Source organism: Lissotriton helveticus, chromosome 12 (genome assembly GCF_964261635.1).
Source record: "Lissotriton helveticus chromosome 12, aLisHel1.1, whole genome shotgun sequence".
Lineage (NCBI taxonomy): Eukaryota > Metazoa > Chordata > Amphibia > Caudata > Salamandridae > Lissotriton > Lissotriton helveticus.
This window is the reverse complement of record NC_136073.1, coordinates 520,892,001-520,914,126: the sequence shown is the minus strand read 5'-3', so window position 1 is coordinate 520,914,126 and position 22,126 is coordinate 520,892,001.

Here is a 22,126-nt window from a genome sequence, read left to right as displayed (position 1 = left end):
CCCAGGCGGAAATTATATTCCAGAACCAACCGGACCATGTCCAGGTGCCTGGGTCTTGGTGTAACAGATGGGCAATTTTATGGAGTCTGGTTATAGCTGAATAAACAGACGGCGCGTTATTAGGAATGAAAATGCAGCAACTAGATCCGATGACTCTACATGCCCCGCCCCTATCGGCCAGTATGACGTCAAGGACGAGACGATTTTGGAGCACGACAAATCTCATAGCAGATTGCTCTTCGGTTAAGTTACCTAGAGCAGAGGCAGTCTCATTCACTACTGCTTCGAGGGTTCTGGTTAATCTACGGATTCGCTTACTATTCTGGACAGGTCCTATAAAGAAGAAGAAACCTTTATTGAAATCTGTATATTGTTCTAGAGCAGTTTCAGTATAATCGACAATTGGGGACTCGATCTCCCTTCTATGTCTAAGGTGTACTAGATGTGTGTTTCTATGATAATCAGATGGGGCTAGGAAAACTGGTGGCAGTAGGAAGGCAATGTAACAGGTTCCCTCCCAATCGAGGGGCAGACAAACATATGCGGTTTGACCACAAATAAAATAAGAATGACGTGAAGCTTTGAAAATAGATTTCCTACTGTCACTATACTTGACAATAGTAGTACAATCGCTGTGTCCTACATGTACGGAACCATTATTTCGGACACATAATTCGCCTTTGACTGGTAGTACTGAAATAGCAGGTAAGTCTGGAGTAGTATCAGACTGAACATTCAGGACCATAAAATTCGAAGAATAATTTCCTAAATTGTAAACTTCGTTTTCTAGATCTAACCCGGTTCTGTGGGGAAGACCTTGCTTGTCTGGGAAACATGTACTGTTAAGAAAAGACATATCTGTTGAGGATGACGTTAACGTGGACCATGCTCCACACGAACCATTATGTGAAAAGGGATAAGGAAAGAGTGGCAGAACTCCCTTCGGTGTCTGGAAAGGGGGGAGTCGACCACACACCCAACAATTAGTGGCATTGCTGGTCTGGTGTGAGTAATGTAACATGCGGATAAAGGAATTGTTACGCATAGCGAGGCGGTAAGAGAGTTCATGAGGAGGCAGATCACTAAACGTGTGCTCTACTGTAACATTAGAAGACTTATTTACATGAGAAACTGGAAAATACAGGTAAAATGCATAACTAGTGCAGGAAATCATAATGCTGAGAAACAAAACGAAACTTAGAAAAACGATACATCGGATTGAGTTTTGACTAACTCTCTCACTATGGGGGTCTATTTTATACATGTCAGAAACCGGTCTAACCGTTTCACCTAGGGGAGGACTTAGACAATCAAACTGGCTGACTTATTTTACTAGACCTTAGTTTTAATTTATACTCCTGTTGCGGAGTTTTCTCTAACAGGGAGGGTGCAGTATCATTGTCTTTTGCGGGACAGTCCTTAAGAATAGTACTTTGGCAGTCCTTTAAATGCTCGGAAATGTTCTTTGAAACGGGCTTCAATCCATAAAACTTTTTGATATGCGAAAGATGCACCCAGCCTTTGCGTCCCTCCAACTTCACGGCTGTACGGGTGGCCAGGAGGACCTGTCGGGGCTCCTTCCAGCGAGGCTCCAGCGGACTTGAACGATCAAAGTTTCGCACTAGGACCATGGATCCGGGAACGAGTTCATGCGGTGCCACCTCGGTATTGTCAGGAAATGCGGCGGCAACCTGTGAACGACAAGAGTTGAGGGCAGACATCAAGGAAGCTAGGTAATCTGTCAGCATATTACTTGAAACATCGGTAATACTTCGAGGTCTAGGAGTACCCCACATGTTAGGGGGGCGGCCGAAAACGACCTCATACGGGGACAGACCTGATCTGGAATGTGCGACCATGCGCATATAGAACAGGGCGACTGGCAGAGCTATTAGCCAGTCCACACCTTTCTCTTGACAAACTTTTGCAATTCGAATTTTCAGGGTCTGATTATGTCTCTCTACGAGACCAGCTGCTTCAGGATGGCGTACACAATGGAACTTCCACTGGTACCCTAACAAAAGGGAAACGTGTTTCATCAACTCAGATGAGAATGGCTGGCCGTTATCAGAATATACGACTCTAGGGAGTCCATAACGGGGGAAGAACTCACGAACCAACTGCTTGGCAGTAGTCGTGGCTGTGTAATCTGGGACTGGATATGCTTCTGTCCACCTGGACAAAGCGCATACAACTACAAGGACATACTTGAAACCTCGACATCGCTCCATCTGAATATAATCCATTTGGAGGACTTCAAAGGGGTGGTCAGGAGGCTGGAATCCACCTTGTTCCACCGGGACACTTTTACCTGGATTAAACTGACAACATATCATACAGGTACGGACTTTCTGCTTGGCTGCAGCTCGTAAATGCTTGTTGAACCAAATGTTCTGGATACTGTCTAACATGGCTTTTTCTCCTAAATGTGCTGGACTATGTGCGGTATTAACAATGACTTGAACCATAGAGTCGGGGAGAAACCATGTGTTTTTTCCCTTCGTCACCCATCCCTGATCTGTCTGGACCCCTCCTTGTTCGGACCATTTCTTAATTTCATCGGGGGTAGCATGTAACTGGATATCTATGACATCTTGAGTAGGGTCCTTAACTGTCATACATGTAGTCGGATCTGGAGTATGTGTCTGTGTCGGGTTAACTGAAATGTCTGGAGTCTGTGCTGTAAGCTTGGCTGTGCGATCTGCTAGATCATTACCTTGGGAAATAGTGTCAGTAACTTTCGTATGTGCTTTGCACTTCATGATAGCAATAGATGTCGGTAAATGTATGGCATCTAACAGAGCCTGAATAAGGAGACCATGATGAATCTTGGTTCCATGAGAAGTCATGAAACCTCTCTCCTGCCAGAGCACTCCAAAGTCGTGTACGACTCCAAATGCGTAACGTGAATCTGTGTAAATATTAACTTTCAGGTTCTTGGCGTGTATGCAGGCTTGAGTCAGAGCAACTAGCTCTGCTGCTTGAGCAGACAGGGTGTCAATACGGTGTGTTTCAATAACTTCAGTGTCAGTAGTCACTGCATACGCGGCTACTAGTTCTCCTGTACTTGTTCTCATGCATGAACCATCCACATAAAGTGTCAGGTCGGGATCTGGTAATGGAATATCTGTCAGATCTTGTCTTGGCTTGGTCATAATGTTAACTACTTCCACACAGTCGTGTGTGGCAGGATTCGAAGTAACTGACGGTAACAGTGTAGCAGGATTTAGAACGTTGCAGCGTCTGATTTCTATGTGTGGCTGGAACAGTGTCAATTCATAACCTGTTAAACGTGCAATTGTCAAGTGCTGAGTTTGTGTTCGGTTTAAAAGAACTTCCACGGAGTGTGGAACTTGTACTGTCAGAGAGTGTGCTAACACTATGGAATCACTTTGCCTGATAGCTAGTGCTGTGGCTGCAACTGACTTGAGACACGCAGGCAGAGCCTGGGCTACAGGATCTAATGTGCTCGAAAAATAAGCACAGGGCTTGTACTGTCCTGCTTGATCTTGTGTGAGAACAGATAATGCTGTACCTTCACGTTCTGTGACGAAAAGTGTAAAAGGCTTACTGTAGTTCGGTGTAGCTAGAACTGGAGCTTGGCATAAAACTTTCTTTAACTCATTAAAACTAAGTGTATGTTCAGATGTCCAAGGGAGGACAGTCGATACGGCTGCCTCCTGTGTCGTTAACTGTATCAGTGGTTTGGCTAGAAATGCATACTGAGGAATCCATTGTCTACAATAAGAAGTGAGGCCGATAAAAGCACGTACCTCCTTCTGTGTCTTGGGCTGAGGAAGACTCGCTATTAACTGGATACGGTCTGGTGTCAACTGCCTACCCCACTTGGACAGTAAGTGGCCTAAGTAGATCACTTGCTGTACACAGAATTGAAGCTTCGAAGGGGACACCTTGTGCCCCATCTCGGCAAGGAAATACAAGACTGTAAGTGATGCTCGCTCGCAAGCACGTTCAGAACGGGCTGTGATCAGTAGATCATCGACATACTGGAGCAGGGCAGTGTCAGTTGGCATGTGAATGTTGTCTAGTTGTCTCTTGAGTGCTTGACTGTAAATACTAGGACTTTCTGTGAAGCCTTGAGGAGCGCGTGTGAACATATAGCTCCTTCCATTTAAACAAAATCCGAAAAGAAACTGGCTGTCTGGATGAATGGGGACACTGAAAAACGCGTTCTTGAGGTCTATGACCGTAAAAAATGTGGCTTCGGAATCAATGGCTGTCAATAGGGAAGAGATATCTGGGACAACTGGGTACTGGGGAATAATACATTTATTAAGTTCTCGAAGGTCAATCACTAATCGATATACTGGAGGTGCATTTGGATCAGTACGTTTCATGACTGGAATGATCGGAGAATTACATACATTGGAGTCAGTTTCTACAATTACTCCCTGAGCCATGAGCTCGTCAATAATTTTGGATAAGGCTGCTACAGCCTCAGGTGGCAATCTGTACTGTCTGATTCGTGGTAACACTACACCTGGCTTAAGAGTCACACGATGAGGTGTGATTTGCATATAGCCAACATCAGTTGGACCTTGCGCCCATAGATGCTGCGGAACATTAGACAATCTCGGATCAAAATCTCGTAATACATAGTGACCCTTGAAGTCATGTAGGAACAATCGTATTCCCTCTGGGGAACAGCATATAACTGCACCTAACTCTTTCAGTGTTTTAATGCCTAATAGATTTTCTGGACATGACTTAGTAAGTAACAGATCAGTAGTGCGGGACAATGGACCTACTTCTAGAGTAACTGGCTTTGAAATTTCATTTACGATAGGTTTTCCTGAAAATCCAAGGGAAACATTTCTAGAGCCTGAGAGCGGAGCCCCTGGAACTTCGGCGTGACTTATAGTGGTCCTACTTGCCCCTGTATCAATCAGAAACTTTCTATCTTTCCCTAATACTTGACTGTGAACATAGGGACCTTCTTGATCTACAGGTATCTCGATGAGAGGCAAGCCTACCTCCCTCTCTAGGCTGTTTCATGAATACGGTTGATACTCTGGATACTCTGACTGAGCATACTGGTACATCTGCTGTGTAACATGCTGTGTTGCAGCGATGGGCTGCGGTACAGTAACTGTCTGTTGTGCATTCTGTGGCTGAGGAGTCTGTGAAACTTGCTCTTGTCTAGGCGGACGTGGTCTTTCTTTAGTCTTACCGGTAGCTATGTTGTGTTTCAGAACTGCACACTCGTTTATAAAATGACCTGGCTGTTTACAATAATTGCAGTTCCCTTTAACGGGAGCTGCAGGACGACTGGCTTGATTCGGACCCCTCTTCTGACTGTCTTGAGGAACAGATTGTGCAACTAGTACTTTCATTTTCGTGTCTTTCATACGTTTTCTCTCATGTTCTTGCTCTTCTCTGATTCTATTCTGGTGATATTGAAGCATCTGGAGCATTTGGGACGAGGTATTAGCTTGCCAGGTACTTTCGACTTTCAAAACTCGATTTTTAATTGGTGGACTTGAATTCTCGACTAATTTAGTAACAAAAAGGTGAGGGTATGACTCGCTACTTGTCTTGAGGCCACTGTTGATGCTAAAACATTTCTCAAATCTAGAATAAAAATCACTAATGTCTTCATCTTGCTTCTGTTTACATGCTGAGATTGCATCCCAGTCTTCCTTTTTAGTTGTTAATAATCTGGGTAAAACTTGAATCAATAATTCAGGTAATTCTTTACATTTCTCTCCAAGACCGGTACCTGGTACTCGTGCCTTATCTTCAGCTTCTAGAACTGCCCAATCGATCTTTTTCTCTCCCACCTCCCATTCTTTTTCTTTGAGTTTCTCATATACCCCTGCGGGCAACAGGACTTTTAACATTTTAATAATATCTGGATACGTGTATTCTCCCATACGGAGCATGTCTTTTAATTCTCGGTGGAACCCTGCTGGATCTTTATCATGACAGGGAATTAACTTTTTCATCTCTAAGAGTTCCATCTTTGTAATCGGGGTGTAAACAAACACTCTTTCTAGTTCGCCACCCGTTCCTCTAACTGGGTGGACTTCTCGTAACGGATTCTGTCTGTCTATGTAAAAGGGTTTACTTTCTGGAGGTGAGACATGAACAAAATGCGGGTTCAGAAACATACTATATTTGTGGCGCTGTTCTAGAATGACACTAATCAAATCGGTACCTAAACCTTTCCATCTATACTGGAGTAACTCGTTCAGGACATCATGTAACGGACCTGGATCAGAATGTTGACCCTCATACAGAGTAATGAGGTGTTGGATCATATACATACCCGCCAGTCGTTGCTCGGCTGGGGGCAGTTTCAGAAACATTTGTGCCACTATTTCGTCTGGAAAAGTGGTAGAATCAGTAATCCATCGGACTGCTGATCGGACTAGTTCTTGTTCATGCATAGTACTTAACTCGTTATAACCGATTCGTAATTTCAGAATATGATCGGTAGCTTGAAATACTTGTTCTAGAGAACCTTGTTCTGGTGCCGGATGATGGAAAGTTGGCTTGTGTTCTAGGCGTAAATGGCGATCTGGAAATCTAGATTTTCCTACATACGCTATTCTGGCGGGATTCTCGTCCTCTACTTCTTCCGTAGAGTCATTTTCTTTCTCGCTTACTTGTGCTGCCTTACGTTGATCGTGTAACCTTATTATTTCTTTACGAATTTTCTTGTACATACTCTCTATACTACCGATAGTTCTATGCTTACTGTCGGCTATATTATCACTCCACCTTGTCAGGGTTCTCATTTCGGCTTGATCTTTGGTCGGATAATCTTGTTCTCTTATTAGACAATTAATCAGAAACTTTAATATCATGAGCTGAATTTCAGCTTTCCTTTGAGACATGGCGTCACTAATACTTTCTGGATCATTCCCTGTACGGATGAAACGATATATTCTGTCTAGATCTTCTTTCATATCTGGTAGGGTGTCTAAAAACCCTAGCACCCGTCTTACACGTATGGAATATAAAATCATACTATCATCACCTGTGACTGGGTCATAGCGACATTCTGTAAGGACTCGTCGGATATCTGCAGCGGACTGATATTTGGGCGTACGCTGTGACGCACATTCATGTAACTCGGCCAACGTTTTACGTTGGTGCGGTGGCGGGGTACCAGGAGGACCTCCTCCTGCGGCCCCTAAACCGGAATCATCGACTGATGCTCTTCGTGCTGGCAGAGTGGGAAATTGAAATGCGGGCTGAACTTGTATGGCGGGCTGAACCTGGGGTACCGTAGCAGGTACTGCAAGGGGTGCCCCGGTGTCTGGAGGAGCAGGAAGTGCCTGATTTACAGGGACTGGCGGAGCAGGATTTGCATATTCCGGGACTGTGTCGTCCAAATAGGACGAAATGAAAATATCAGCTGCGGTCGGTTTGTGACGTAGCTTGGTCGGAACTAATGGTGGCGGAAAGTTACTGGATGCCTCCGGGGTCGCTTTTGGCAAGCCCTCGGCAAGAAGAGGATACATACCCTTAATGAGGGCGTTCCTCTGTCTGTCTGACTGTTCGGTTTTAACTCGTTCACCTATCTCGATTAATTCCTTTTCCTGGGCTCGTTCTAAGGATTCTCGACTTATTTCTGACTTTCTGATTTCTTTTTCGGTTCTTTTATGAGATTCTTTGCGCCATAACTCGATGGCATCTTTCTGTGACTGTCTGGCTTTCTTTTTCCATAATGCCTCTTCTACTCTCATGATGCACTCGGCATCCCACGTACCTGATACGGGCCATCTATACTTTTCTTCTAACTCCTTGGTATACTCTACCCATAAATCTAGATATAATATGGCGCTTATGCCATGCTTCTGATACATAAAATGACCTGGACTGTCCCTAGGCGGGACAGGAACTGCTGCTTCTAGCAGACCTTTTCTGGTTTTTAACTGACGTAATCTCGAAAAGAGGGACATTGCAAACTTGAATCTGAACACAATACAATACACGAGGAACAATAACAATTGAGAAAACAATTCAGGCATACCACGACATTGAAAATACATTGAATAACATTATAAAGTAACAGTTCGGACAGAATACTACCTGGAACACTGAGAACAGAAACACATGAATTTCTTGAGAACGGAACAGACTAGAATTACTGGATGCGCTGCTGAAACAGCATGGGACATACCGGTCCCATAAAGGGACGCATCAAGACCCGTATCCACCTAGGTGAACACTTCGTTTCAGATCTGCGTACCCAGACCCATCGGACCAGAGACAATTTAGATTGACCCTGTCTAGATACTACCCCAGCAACGGTACTCACCGGGCAGCAAGAACGGAAGGCCTCGGACTCGACTGGACTGTTACGACGACGGACGACGAACTTCGGACTTCAGTTACAGGTGGGCCTCCGGATACCTCGGACCTTGGACTCTCGGCTTGGGCTCTGGTCGGGACTCGCCGCGTTCCTCCACCGCCTCGTCTGGATGCTGGACCGCAACCTCCGTCTCCTCCGTGGGCCTGAGGGATACTTGAAGCAGAAATATCTGCACGTGCACGGTATGGTTCCGTCACGGCTGCAGAGGGTCAGGGGGTCGGCGTGGCTTCACCGACGCGTGGGGAAAGGGCAAGTCCCTATTCGGGCGCCATTCTGTGGTATATAATAAATAATACCGGATCTAGGTTTGACTAGGCATAGCAATAACAGATAGCTCAATAAATAAGAGTCAAGATTCGAGGTAGTAGGAGTTTTGCAGGTTTAATACAGCATAAGGACAGGAACAGGACAACCTGCACAGGAATAGGATGGCAGCTGCCTGGGGCAGGATCTGGGATGAGCGCGCGCTGGGGAAAGGACTGGCGTAACATTTAATAACAATACACAAGCATATATAGTAAAACAGTTGCATTACAGTACATATGATAGGCGGAGCAGTGGGTGGAGCAAAGGGTGTGACGCGTAGCAGTCGCGAAAGATAAGGGTGAAAGTGGGTGTAACAGGGCGTATACATAGACATGTGATGCAAACGTAACAGAATATGTCATGAAGGGGGCGGAAACATGGAGGGGGCTACCTAAGGAGCCGGGACCTCTAACCTAGTGGTGCGTGCAAACTGACAATGACGTGTGACTAGGAGAAGCTGGGGCTATGAACTCTGTGCTAGGAGCAGAGACTGAAGTCTGGAGAGTCAGGGCGACATGTGCCTAAACCCTATCTAGTATCTGATGTTTAGAGAACATGTTGATATAAACTAGAAGTCAGGAGGGGAAAGGCTAACTTGATTCTAAGACTGGTGCATGCATTATTCTATATGTAGTGCGAGATGAAGAATATTAAATGATCATTAATACAGTATTTCTCTAACATGGAGACGTAAAGGCTAGACTATGACGGTAACTATTGATGCGATTCAGTAGCTTTAGGAATGCAGAGAAGGAGGGCTGGACTGATAACTAGAATCATAACATACTCTTGGCAGACTCAGAGGCAGAGCCAGGCTGAACCGGGCACTGCGAGGCAGGAAGTAAGTGAAGGGTCAGGGATACAGGTGGGGGCTGTGTCGCTCCTCAGCGAGGGCTTCAGGAGACAGGAGCTGAATCTGGTGTCCGGGCCCTTTTGAGGCCTAGGAACGGGGACTTTACAATGAAATAACGTGCACACTGAGAAACGTGGCAACGTAGCTTTACATAGGCCTGATATTCGTAGTATTCACGAGAACTGGGAACTGGCATACTAGAGGTGGACACAACTGTAATTGCGTCTTTAGTCGGTCATGGGGATTACATATGCATATTAATCATGCACACATAACATATGATGGAGGACGCGTAGGGACACAGAACATGGCAGAATTTACTTTTCCACAATGCTACCAGTTAGAAACATGGAAGCACTTAAGTGGTAAATATCCAAATAATGATGGACTATGCTCTCAGGCAGGTATCTCCCCAAGCCGCAACAGCACCACCTGTTGTGCCCGTGACTCAGCTTGCTGCTGCTGCCTCAAACACGAGTTCGAGGCCAGGCTTGCTCCCTTGATTCTGCTCAGCACTCTGACTGCTTGTCTCATTTTACGCTAATCCAGTTTTGCCTTATATTCCTATTTTGCCTGTTTTCCCTTCTGTATTTGCCTGTGCTGTTGCTGCTTGCCTCATTTACTGTTTTTTCCCCTTTTGCCTTCTGTTGCCTTGGCCGTCCATCAGCCATTTTTCCACCGCTGCTTCCCTGCAGCCCCCGTGCACCCATTCACCACCCCACTCCCACCTCCAAGCTGCTCCTCCCTCCCACCTCCCCTTATATGGCAGCCATTTGCCGGCCGTACAGTGGGCGTGATGCTGGCGCACCTAAGGCAAGCCCATCTGTGCCCGTCCGCGCCTGGACCATGACCAGCACCAGAACCCCTGGCCCCCACAAACGCCACAACACCGACACCGCTACAACTCCATCACCCTTCAGACACTCAATGCCGGACCATCACGCACCTGCTGCCTGGCCGACCCCGAAGCGCACCCAAGGAGCCTTCTCTTGCCGCAACTGCAGCTTCACCAGCATCCATCCAGCCAACCCACCGACCAGGAAGAACCCAACTACCTCAGATGCATTCTTCTCAACTCCTGCTCCTCCCGCAAACACGCCGTAGAACTCTGGGACCTACTCGACTCAACCTTCCCAGACGTCGCCTTCCTGACTGAGACCTGGCTTAACCCCTCCTCGGCACCCGACATCGCCATAGCCATCTCGGAAGGCTACAAGGTCTCCCGCAGAAACCGCACCAACGGAGTAGGTGGAGGAATCAGCATCATCCATAGGAACACTCTCAGAGTCTTGACCAACACCGATGACAGCCTCAGCACCGGCGAACACCTGCACTTTCAGATCCACACCGACCCCAACACCACCCTGAGAGGAACCCTTGTCTACAGACACCCCGGACCCCGACCACAGTTCAGCGACTCCATCGCTGACTTCGTCATCACACACGCCCTAACCTCCATCGACTACATCCTCCTCGGGGACCTGAACTTGCACCTCGAGAACAACAACGACACCATCTCCACCACCCTGATCACCAACGTCGCCAACCTCTGGCTCAGATAACTCGTCACAACACTCACCCACTCCGCCGGCCACATGCGTGACCACATCTTTTCCGCAAGCTCCCACGTCTCCTTGAACCACAACACCAAACTCCACTGGACCGACCACCGCTGCATCCACTTTATCTTTCAGAAATACACCACCGCACCCAACAGATGCAACGCCAGTGCGGGAGCAAAGTCACCGAAGACCAGCTAACCACCACCCTCGCCCATAGCCCACCCGCTGACCCCACTGACCCAGACTCCGCTGCCCACAACCTTAGACAGTGGATCAACGACTGCACCAACACCCTCGCCCCACTCAAGAAACCCTCCAACAGCCTCACCAGCAAGAAAGCCAGCTGGTTCACTGAAAATCTCCAGGCCTCCAAGCAAACCTGCCGAAAGCTAGAGAAGAACTGGCACCACGAACAAACACCAGACAGCTATGCAGCCCACAAGGACGCCACCCACAGACACCATCACCCCATCAGATCTGCCAAAAGGGCCTTCTTCAAAGACCACCTAGACAACAACGCACACAACAGCAAAGAGCTCTTCAACATTGTGAAAGAACTCTCCAACCCCAGCTCCAACACCAATGACATCCTACCGTCGCCAGACCTGTGCGACGCGCTGGCCTCCTTCTTCCATCGCAAGATTGCAGACATCCACAACAGCTTCAACACCACAACCGCCCCGACTACCACTTAGACCCCCGTCCCCACGACACTATCCGCACCAAGCGCCTGTTCTACTAGACCAACAAAAACGACGATGACACCATCAAGCTCATGAACATCATCCACTCCGGTTCTCCGTCAGACCCTTGCCCGCACCACATCTTCAACAAAGCCAGCACTGCCATCGCACCCAACCTCCAGAAGACCATCAACATTTACTTCGAGACAGACACCTTCCCAGAGAGTTGGAAGCAGGCCGAGATCAACACCCTACTCAAGAAACCCAAGGCGGACCCCAAAGATCTCAAGAACTTCCAGCCCATCTCGCTGCTCCTGTTCTTTGCAAAGGTCAACGAGAAGGCCTTCAATAAACAACTGACCCGCTACCTCGAGGAAAGCAGCATCCTGTACCCGTCCCAGTTTGGGTTCTGCAGCAATCTCAGCACCGAAACCACCCTCATTGCTGCTATACAACGGAGAAATGGCGGCCCTCATCCTCCTGGACCTGTCAGCCACCTTCGACACGGTCTGCCACTGCACACTACGCACACGCCTCCATGACTCTGGAATCCAAGAGAAGGTGCTGGACTGGACCACCTCCTTCCTCTCCGGCAGAACACAGAGAGTCTGCCTCCCTACTTCCGCTCCAAAGCCACCAAGATCATCTGCAGCATACCCCAGGGATCATCCCTCAGCCCAACGATGTTTAACATCTACATGGCACCGCTCGCCCACATCGCCCGACTGCACAACCTCAACATCATCTCCTACGTCGATGACACACAGCTGATCCTCTCCCTCATCAAGGATCCTCACACCGCCAAAACCAACCTCCACGAAGGAATGAAGGCTATCGCCGAATGGATGAGGAACAGCTGGCTGAAGCTGAACTCAGACAAGACAGAGGTCCTCATCCTCGGACCCACCCCCTCGGCCTTGGATGACTCCTGGTGGCCAACCGCACAGGGAACTGCTCCAACACCCACCGACCACGCATGCAACCTAGGAGTCATCCTCGACTCCACCCTCTCCATGACCAAGCAGGTCAACGCTGTCTCTTCCTCCTGCTTCAACACTCTCCGCATGCTTCACAAGATCTACAAGTAGATCCCCACCAAAATGAGAAGAATGGTCACCCAGGCCCGTGTCAGCAGCAGGTTGGACTATGGAAACACACTCTATGCAGGAGCTTCAGCCAAACTCCTGAAACGGCTTCAGCGCATCCAGAACACCTCTGCACGCCTGATCCTCGACATCCCTCACCATAGCTACATCACACCCCACCCAAGAGACCTTCACTGGCTCACCCTCAACAAGAGGATAACCATCAATCTCCTCACCCACACACAAGGCACTCCACAACACCAGACCAGCGTACCTCAACAGATGACTTAGCTTCTACACCCCCACCCGCTAGCTCTGCTACGCTGACCTCACCCTAGCCACAATCCCCCATATCCGAAGAGCGACCTCCGGCAGCAGATCATTCTCCAATCTCGCCGCCAAGACCTGAAACACCCTCCCCACCCACCTACAGCAGACCTAAGACCTGCTGACCTTCAGAAGACTCCTCAAGTCCTGGCTCTTCGATCAGTAGCAGCACCTCCCTCCCCCAGCGCCTTGAGACCCTCACAGGTAAGTAGTGCACTCTATAAATAATATGATTGATTGATTGATTGATTGATTGACTATGAGCAGGAGGGGTTGGAGGTACAGAATTTAAAAAAATACCTGCCGGATAGGGAAAACTATATTTTATTCTGCCCTTCAAGCGGTATGATTAAAAAAGTGGAAGAAATATAGAACACACAGTTATAATGCATTAAGTTTCTGTATGGTCTCAATATTTCAAGCCACTCTTCCTTGTGGCTATCTTCAGGACCAACGAAATATACTCCCTGAATCGACTCCTAAATTAAAATAGTAGGGTGATAGCAATACATATACTCTACATGCTTAATTAAGCATAAATTGTGCCAAGATGAACCTTTTGTCACACTTACACCAAGGTTTCAACCTGGCCTGCTAGCCTGAAAATCTTCACCAGGATCTATATTCTTCTAGTTTAGTGTAGGTCTTTTTTTTGTGTTTTCCATTACATGCTAGGGTCAGAAATGGAAGAGGTCTTCTGAAGATTGTCCACAGATAGACAAAACTAGGAAACATGTGAATAAAACTGTTTCTGCATTCTTGAGGGACCATAACATGGGCACTATCTAGAATAACAACCTGCACTTTGACACAGACTGCATTTACAGAGCTGATGGAGTGCATTTTTTTTGCAGAGAACGGCAACAGGGTATTCCTGAACAATTTAAAAGATGACATCCTCTTTTTTGTGTAATAATGACATGCACATAATAAACACAATGGCTCTATTTAGAGCCACCCTATTCCCCAAAACACTTGTTATTTTCACTTTTCAATCCAAAATGTAACTCGAATCTGAGTAGGTCTGTAAGTGGGTACATTAGTCAGAGAAGGTCTGTTGGTGTGTGCATGAGTTTGTGAGTAGATGCATGAGTGAATGAGTGGATCTGTGAGTGGGTGTATGAGAGTCTGAGTGGGTCTTTGAGTGGGTGCATGAGTGTCTGAGTGGGTCTGTGAGTGGGTGCATGAGTGCATGAGTTCTACAGCTGAGTGCCTCTACAGACTGAACACCACTACATTAGGAATAAACTATGTCGCAGATGACGAGATACCGTAGAGGCAAGCCTTGAGGACTAGAGCATTGCAAATCTTTACACATTCCATCACCAGGGCCTCTCCACCAATTGGTACTTCTATATCAATATATGTAGTGTGAAGCACTTGTAAGTGACTAGCCACTGGACCAACATAGCTCACCACGTCCATATGCACAGTGAGAATCATGTAAGCAGAAACTAAATATCAAATGAACCAATACACTAGGTATGATTTATATTAGACACATATGGTCAACTGCTTCATTACTGATATTACCAGATGCACTAGAACCGTTAGTAACTGCAATAATAGCTCTCCACTTTACTACAGAGTTACACTGATAGAAAACAGACTGCCCCGGGAACATGGCAAAACTATGTCAAGAGCGAGTTTGTACACCAGCACCCAGCACCGATGTCCGTAATTATTTATCTAAGTATGAACATTGTCTCTCTTGTAGATCTTTAATGACTTTAAGGCAAATTATTAATCATCATTTGATGTACTAACATTGACTAAATTTTACCGTAGTCTATTTACTATGCCAAGCCGACTTAAAAAACAGCCGACAAGGGGCCGGGGTCACCGTGGCACTGTCGTAGGAGCGAGCACCACAATGCTGGAAACAGTGACGGAAGTTAATTGCAATCCCGAGTGAGTGAGCATCCCGGCATTTATCGCACGTACTGTACACACACTCAAGGTAATATTCCTTATTTGTTCCCCCAAAACCTGCAGGTTACAATGCCCGCCCGTCCCCCGAGGGAGTAGTTAATTGGAATCGCTAAGGTATGCGAGCACCGCATTATTTTGAAACGCTGCATATTATTTAGAACTTTTATTTCTTCATACTACGTGCCCTGTTTAGTCCTCTGATATTTATTAAAGTGCAAGGCAGATGAGCGCTCTGAGGGGCATATTATCAAGAAACGGTGTTAACATTATCGCCGCTTTAGCAGCAGAAAACTGCCGCTAAAGTGGCGATAATGGGCTTGATAATACGCTCTTGTGAATTCCCATAGAAGCCCATGTTCTGGTGTGAACATGGGCTTTTATTAGAATTCTCTACGGCATATTATCAAGCCCATTATCGCCGCTTTAAGTGCAGTTTTCTGCCGCTAAAGCGGCGATAATCTTAACGCCGTGCTTGATAATAAGCTCCTGAGTGCCCTGAATTGTTTACTGGCACTTATTTAACTTGCAAAGCATGCTGTGCGAATGTAAGGTGGCAGGCTATTTAACGCGCCCACGCTTTAACACCACTTGCTTGGCCTGTTAACTTTCACAATGACAAAGAGGCACGAAAGTTAAACCTGCATACCGCGACAATATTCGTGCCTCATAACATTTGTAAATACGCAATATTGAGCCTCACGTCAGTATCCCCACAATAATACTCCCTGAGCTTCCTATTTAAACTTAAAAGAAAGTAGCATTTAACTCAATAGGAGGATTGGACAGTTCCTTCATTTTTATTTATTATTCCCTATTTTTTATTGTTGCAATTAGACACACAGCAGTGTAGATAAGCTTAATCTGGTGTTTATGTCAACTCTTGTGCCATATAGATATCCGAAAGAGTCGTGGGAACTTCTTGTTTTCGCCTGGAGACACATATGCACATACCTGATAATTTAACACTAGGTATCACCAAATGTACGTTATTGGATTTATGTTGCTTTTTCCTTTTGTCCGAGTCATTGGTACTATAGACCTGACTCAAATAGGAAGAAGGGTGAGTGAATTAGCTACCCATAGAGAGTGCCTAAGATTAGCACTAACTATATAGGTCCTGAAGAAAGCCCCCGGCCGTTTGGGCGAGTTAAAGGGCTGAAACATGTTGACCTTTCACATGGACAATCAGGTGATATAGAACAGCGACTATTCTATATGCGCACCATCACAGTTTTTAACCTAGCCTCCTCTCCTACCAAATAAAGTTCTGATGGGAAGGAATAGGAAGCAATTTTAATTCACCTCACTATTTGTTATCACTGATCACTACTGCTATCACCAGTTGGTCTACTTCCAGGTGGAGGAAAGCATTTTGTCAAAAAAGACCCGATGATGATGCTTTCACATTTTATGATAAGTGGAGAATCAAGATATACTGCTTTACCATCTCTGTACTTGAATGAGGGTTTTTAATTTGGTCAACACACCTGGCCCTGGTAATACAGGTACAAGTGATCCATTTTCCCCTTGAATAACTAACAAAAAATATAGATATCAGTCAAGGATTGATTACTTCCTAATAGATAGCAGTATGAAGGATTGGGTATGGCAAATAGATCACGTGGGGATTCATCTGTCAGATCATTCGGCAGTGATACTCTGATTGAAGATATGCGAGGGGGGTACCGAATCTAGATGGGCCTTGGATGGTACGATAATGCGGGAGGAGAGAGTTATAGAGGCACTAAGTAGGGAGACAGAAGAGTTTTTTTAGTTCAACGGGGGCTCAGTGGCAAGTGGAATGATCTGGGATGCATACAAGGCCTTTTTAAGGGGAAGATTAGGTGCATTGGTGGCAATATTATTAAGAGATGTCAGCATTGGAAGAGCTGGGCCGTTCATTAGAAAGGGATCTGATCAACCCTAGAGTAGACAAAGGGGCCCGGGAAGGATTGCTACAGAAAATAACAAAAGTAAAATTCAAATTGACTACAATCTTACAAGACAGGGTTAGTAAAAGGTAGATGGTCAGCCGGTTGGCCCATTTTGAATATAGTGAGGGATGTAGCAAGCTGCTAGCTTGGAAAGCCATAAATGAGCCGGTGAGATACAGGATAAACCAGGTCAAATGTGATCAGACAGGGGCCTTAACTGGAGACAATAAAGGGATCAAGCAAACCTTTCATAGTTACTACATTAGAGTTTGCCAGGAAGAGCTAAATATCACAGAAGAAGAGGCAAAGTCATGGTTAGGACACAGCTGGGCTGATCCCTTTCCATCAGAAAACAGTAGACAGCTGAATGGGGAGATTAATATGAGGGAAGTAGAACAGGTAGTATGACAGGACAAGATAGGGAAGGCCTCTGGAGCCTATGGCCTGCCCCATGAAGTCTACAAAGCTTTTGCGAACTAATTAACTCCTATTTTAGCAAAACAAGTTAATGACCTGTTCGTGGAAGGGTCTGAAATGCCGATCTCATGGAAGGACGCTACAATTACACTAATTTTGAAACCAGAAGAGCGCCCGAAAAATGTGACTCTTTTCGGCCAATTTTGCTTTTAAATTGTGACTATAAGATCTTTGCAAACATTCTGGCTGATAGGCTCAGTGGGTCAATGGCTGAGTTGGTGCATGAAGATCAAAAAGGATTCATACTAGAAAGATCATTGAAGGAATTGACCTATACATCAATTGGCTCTATAAATCTGGCAACTGCCTATGAGCTCCAGCTTGCGGTAGTGGCACTGGATGCCACCAAGGCAGTTGAGCGGGTCAACTGGGCCTACTTACAAGGTGTGGTGAAATACTTAATCTCAGGACAAATTTCTGTAGGGCGCTGGCGGGATTTTATGCCGCACCAGAAGCTAGATTTTTGGTCAATGGCTCCTTGACAGACCCTCTACATATTACTAGGGGTACGAGACAATGTTGCCCCCTGTTACCACTCTTATTCGATCTTTTCATCGAGCTACTAGCCAGATAAATTTGGATGGACCCAGACATTGTACCATTTCAATATAATGGCTGGACCAAGAAATTAGGTCTATATGCTGTTGACATAGTTATTTATACAACCCATCTACAAAATACCTTGAGTCGTACTATGACCCTGAAGGCAGACTTCGGAAAGATTTCAGGATACAACATCAATACGGATAAAACGGAGATAATGACCTGGAACATGGAGGCAGGAGATGTTGCTACTAAAGGTGAAATGAGATTCTTGGGAGGTATGATATCACAGGATATTAAAAAATGTAACTAAACTAAACTTTGTAAAAGTCAAGAAAAAGGATTGGAGGACTTCTGAAAATTGGCCTCATTGATAAAAAGACTGCAACCAGGAGGAAAGATGAAACAGCCTTTAATCATAACAGCTTCTCTCTCCACCAGTACAGGTCCCTCACATGAACATTCTACGGTCGCCTTCAGAGTCTCTGGGAAGTACCAACCAGAATGCTGGTTAGGGGAAGGTGGAAAGTACCAAGTATAATACCAGATACCAGTACTGTTAAATGTAGGGTAGTAAAACATAACATAACCAGATTGTAACACATCCTTCCCCCTTAATATAATTACAATCAAATCCTATTGTCAAAGTACAGTCTGAGTTTTTTATGGCATATATATCATATACCCTAAATTGATAAACAAAGCAAATAAAAAGCAAGTACTGAGCAAATAACGCAACAAGATACAACGCAAATTTCTCAAGGAAGAGGCAAACAAGTTCATTTGTACATAATAAAGTCTTTGTGCCATACAGGTGTTTTGCGTGTTCTTTGGGTTGGGGTAGGGTTAGATGGGTGCGATGAAGTAGGAAGGTCCTGTGTCACTTGTCTGTTTTGTTCTTGTTGTGATTTGACTAACCTCTCCATACTCCACATTTGGTCATCATCTAAAATGACAGTGTTGTTTCTTACCGTCGTTATACACATAGGTTTTGAGAACTTACTCTCAGGATTGCCTTTCCTGAGATTTTTGATACAAACTCAGTCTCCTATTTTACATTGAGGAATCTTGGTCCCATGTTTGGAGTCATAATGATCTTTGTATTTGCTTTGGTGAATATGGATTTTGTCATTAAATCCTTGCATGTCCCTAGTGATGTGGGATCCCCCGCCTAGCCAGTGGGAAAGAACTTGGTACAGGGTTTTCTTCCTCTTCAGGCTGAAAAAAGGGGAGACTCCAGTGACTTGATTAAGGGTGGTGTGATAGGCCCACAACATTTCTTGTAGGGCTTGGTCAATGGAATTGTTGTTGCTACTAGCTAACTGAATGCACCCTTTAACCATACGGTTCATTCTCTCTACCAGACCATTTGCCCTGAGACAGTAAAGTAGTGATCATATGTGTGTTATGTTAAGCATGCTGAGGAATTCTGTCATGGTATGAGATACAAATTGGACCCCATTGTCAGTGACAATGGAGGCTGGAATGCCTTCCATAGCAAATGTATCTCTCGGAATTTGAATGACTGTAGCAGTAGTTATTTGATTAACCATTTTAACAACGGTCCAATGTGAATGATAGTCTACTAGGACTAATGCAAACTGCTTAATTACTCTTGGGAGATTAAATGGGCCCATTATGTCTAGAGCAATTTTTTCCCAAGGTTTGTTTGGTACAGAGATCAGAAAAATTGGAGTTTTCCTAGATATCTTAGATTTATCGCTGTTTGCTTAATCTTGTCTTCTACTAATGAATCCATGTTAGGAAACCAGTACCATTCACGTAGTCTTGCCTTGGTCAAGCTTCTACCTAAGTGACCTTTGTGAACAAGATCAATTATCTTGCTTCTGATGGCCTCGGGAGGAATTATCTTGTCCTTTCTAAACAAAATACCCTTTTCTGTATTAGGTTCATGGCGTACTTCCCAGAACTTCTTTATGTCAGTGTTCATTTGGTCTTAAGAATCAGGCCACCCATGTAAAGTGTATGATATGAGATGTGTCATGGTGCTGTCAGTGTTCATGCAACTTAACCATTCTTGGGAAGAGATTGTGGAAAGATTAATTTGAAAGATAGGGTATTCTGCTCTTCTTTATGGAGAGGGCTTCTGGAATGGAAATCTGCTGCAGCATTTTGTATCCCTGGCACATACTCAACTTTAAAACAGAAACCTTCCAACCCCAGAATCCATTTGGCGGGGGGTGTTACAAAAATTGTTTTTCGGGTTGAACATAAAAACCAATGGTTTGTGATCAGTGCGTATACAAAACTCTAACCCCCAAAGAAAAAAAACTTGAAATGTTTCACACCCCAAAAACAAGCCAAGGCTTCCCTTTCCACCACTGAATAATTCAATTCTGCCTTAGTCAAAGATCGTGAGGCAAATGCCATGATCCTTTCTTTAATCCAGAAAACAGCAAAGGGTCTTGACTCGGACTCTGTAAGGCTGTGCCAAATAACAATAGAACAACACAACTGCCAATACTGAGCTCAACTCCTAGAAGACTTTTTAGCAAAACTTTATGAATAAAACATAATAGTCTGCTTTTTAAATTGCATCAACAAATGATTTATTCCATTTTCATTATCTTCATTATTTTTTGCAGAAAACGTGACTTTTGTGCATGAGAAAACATAGAAAAACACTTAAAACAGATTCAATACAAACATATATACAATTCGATCAAAAACTACCTTCACTCAACCAATCAAACACTATCTCTTTTCACTCAATTGGCCAAAACATACACTCCTCAATCAACCTTCAGACATTCATCCAACATACAGGTCCCAATGTCAACAAAACAAGAGAGTAAAACAGATTTTCAAATACAACAATTTCCTTAGATTTGTGTATTTTCTAACATGATTCAAATCAAAAACTTTTTCCCTCCTATTTACAAGAATAATCTAAGTGGACTGGGACCAGATCAGGTCAACACGTTTCAAACCCGTGAATATTGGGGTTCTCCTCAGGACCAACAGACTCTTAAATCTTCAGGATCAATGATCCTCTTGCGTATCTGAATTCAAGTGAATCAGTTTCCCCAGTGTTCTTAAGTCATATCTGAGTAGGCAGCAGGGTATCCGTCGTGTTTCCTGCTGCCGCCAACTTCAGCAGCGGCCCCTGCATGGTAATTTAAATATGCGCTCGATCACGGTTTCACAAAAAACGTCCTCTCCGTTGAAGCCGGTACCCCACTTCCGCAAGTACTGGAGCCTGCAAAGATCCTTTCTTTGCCATCAATCATTTGTGATAGTGTCGCCCCCAAACCCTTCCCACTCACATCTGTGGTGAGGATAGGATTCCTGTTATGTTCAAAGTTACACAGATATGGAGCAGAAAGTATGCTTTCTTTTACTTTTGAAAAGGTATTTTGCTGTTCCTCTAATCATTGGAATTGAGTGTTTTTTTCAGTGAGATCTCTGAGATTGGCGGTGAGCTCAGCAAAATGATTGATATATTTCACCATGTATTCAGCCAATCCCAGAAAGGATTTGAGTTCTTCTTTATTGGTGGGCGCTGGAGCCTCTTTTTACTGCCTCGACTAGGCAGAATTTCAGTTTAAACCCATCTCTGGAAATGCAATGTCTCAGATACTCCACCGACTCCACACCCAGTTGGCACTTTTCCTTTTTCAGTGTAAGACCTGCATCCTTGAATTTCGAAAAAACTTGTCTCAAGATGTTGTCATGTTCCCCGACACTGGTACCGTAAATTAGGACATCATCCTGGAAGCATAGCGTTTTAGGTACTCCCTCAAGAATGCGCTGCATAATTTTCTGAAATACGGCTGCCGCCGATGCTAGCCCAAATGGCATGCGACAGAACATGAAGGTTCCCTAGGGAGTGGTAAATGCCGTGAATCTTCTGGAGTCTGGATGTAGCTCCACTTGATGATAGGCCATGGAGAGATCCAGAACGCTGAAATGAGTAGCCTTCCCCATTGTGCTCAGCATCTCATGGATACGGGGTAAGGGATGTCTTTCAACTAAAATGCTGTTATTTAAGTCCCGTAAATCAATGCACATCCTGATGTCCTGACTATGGTTCTTCGTGGCGATAACAATGGGGGCCAC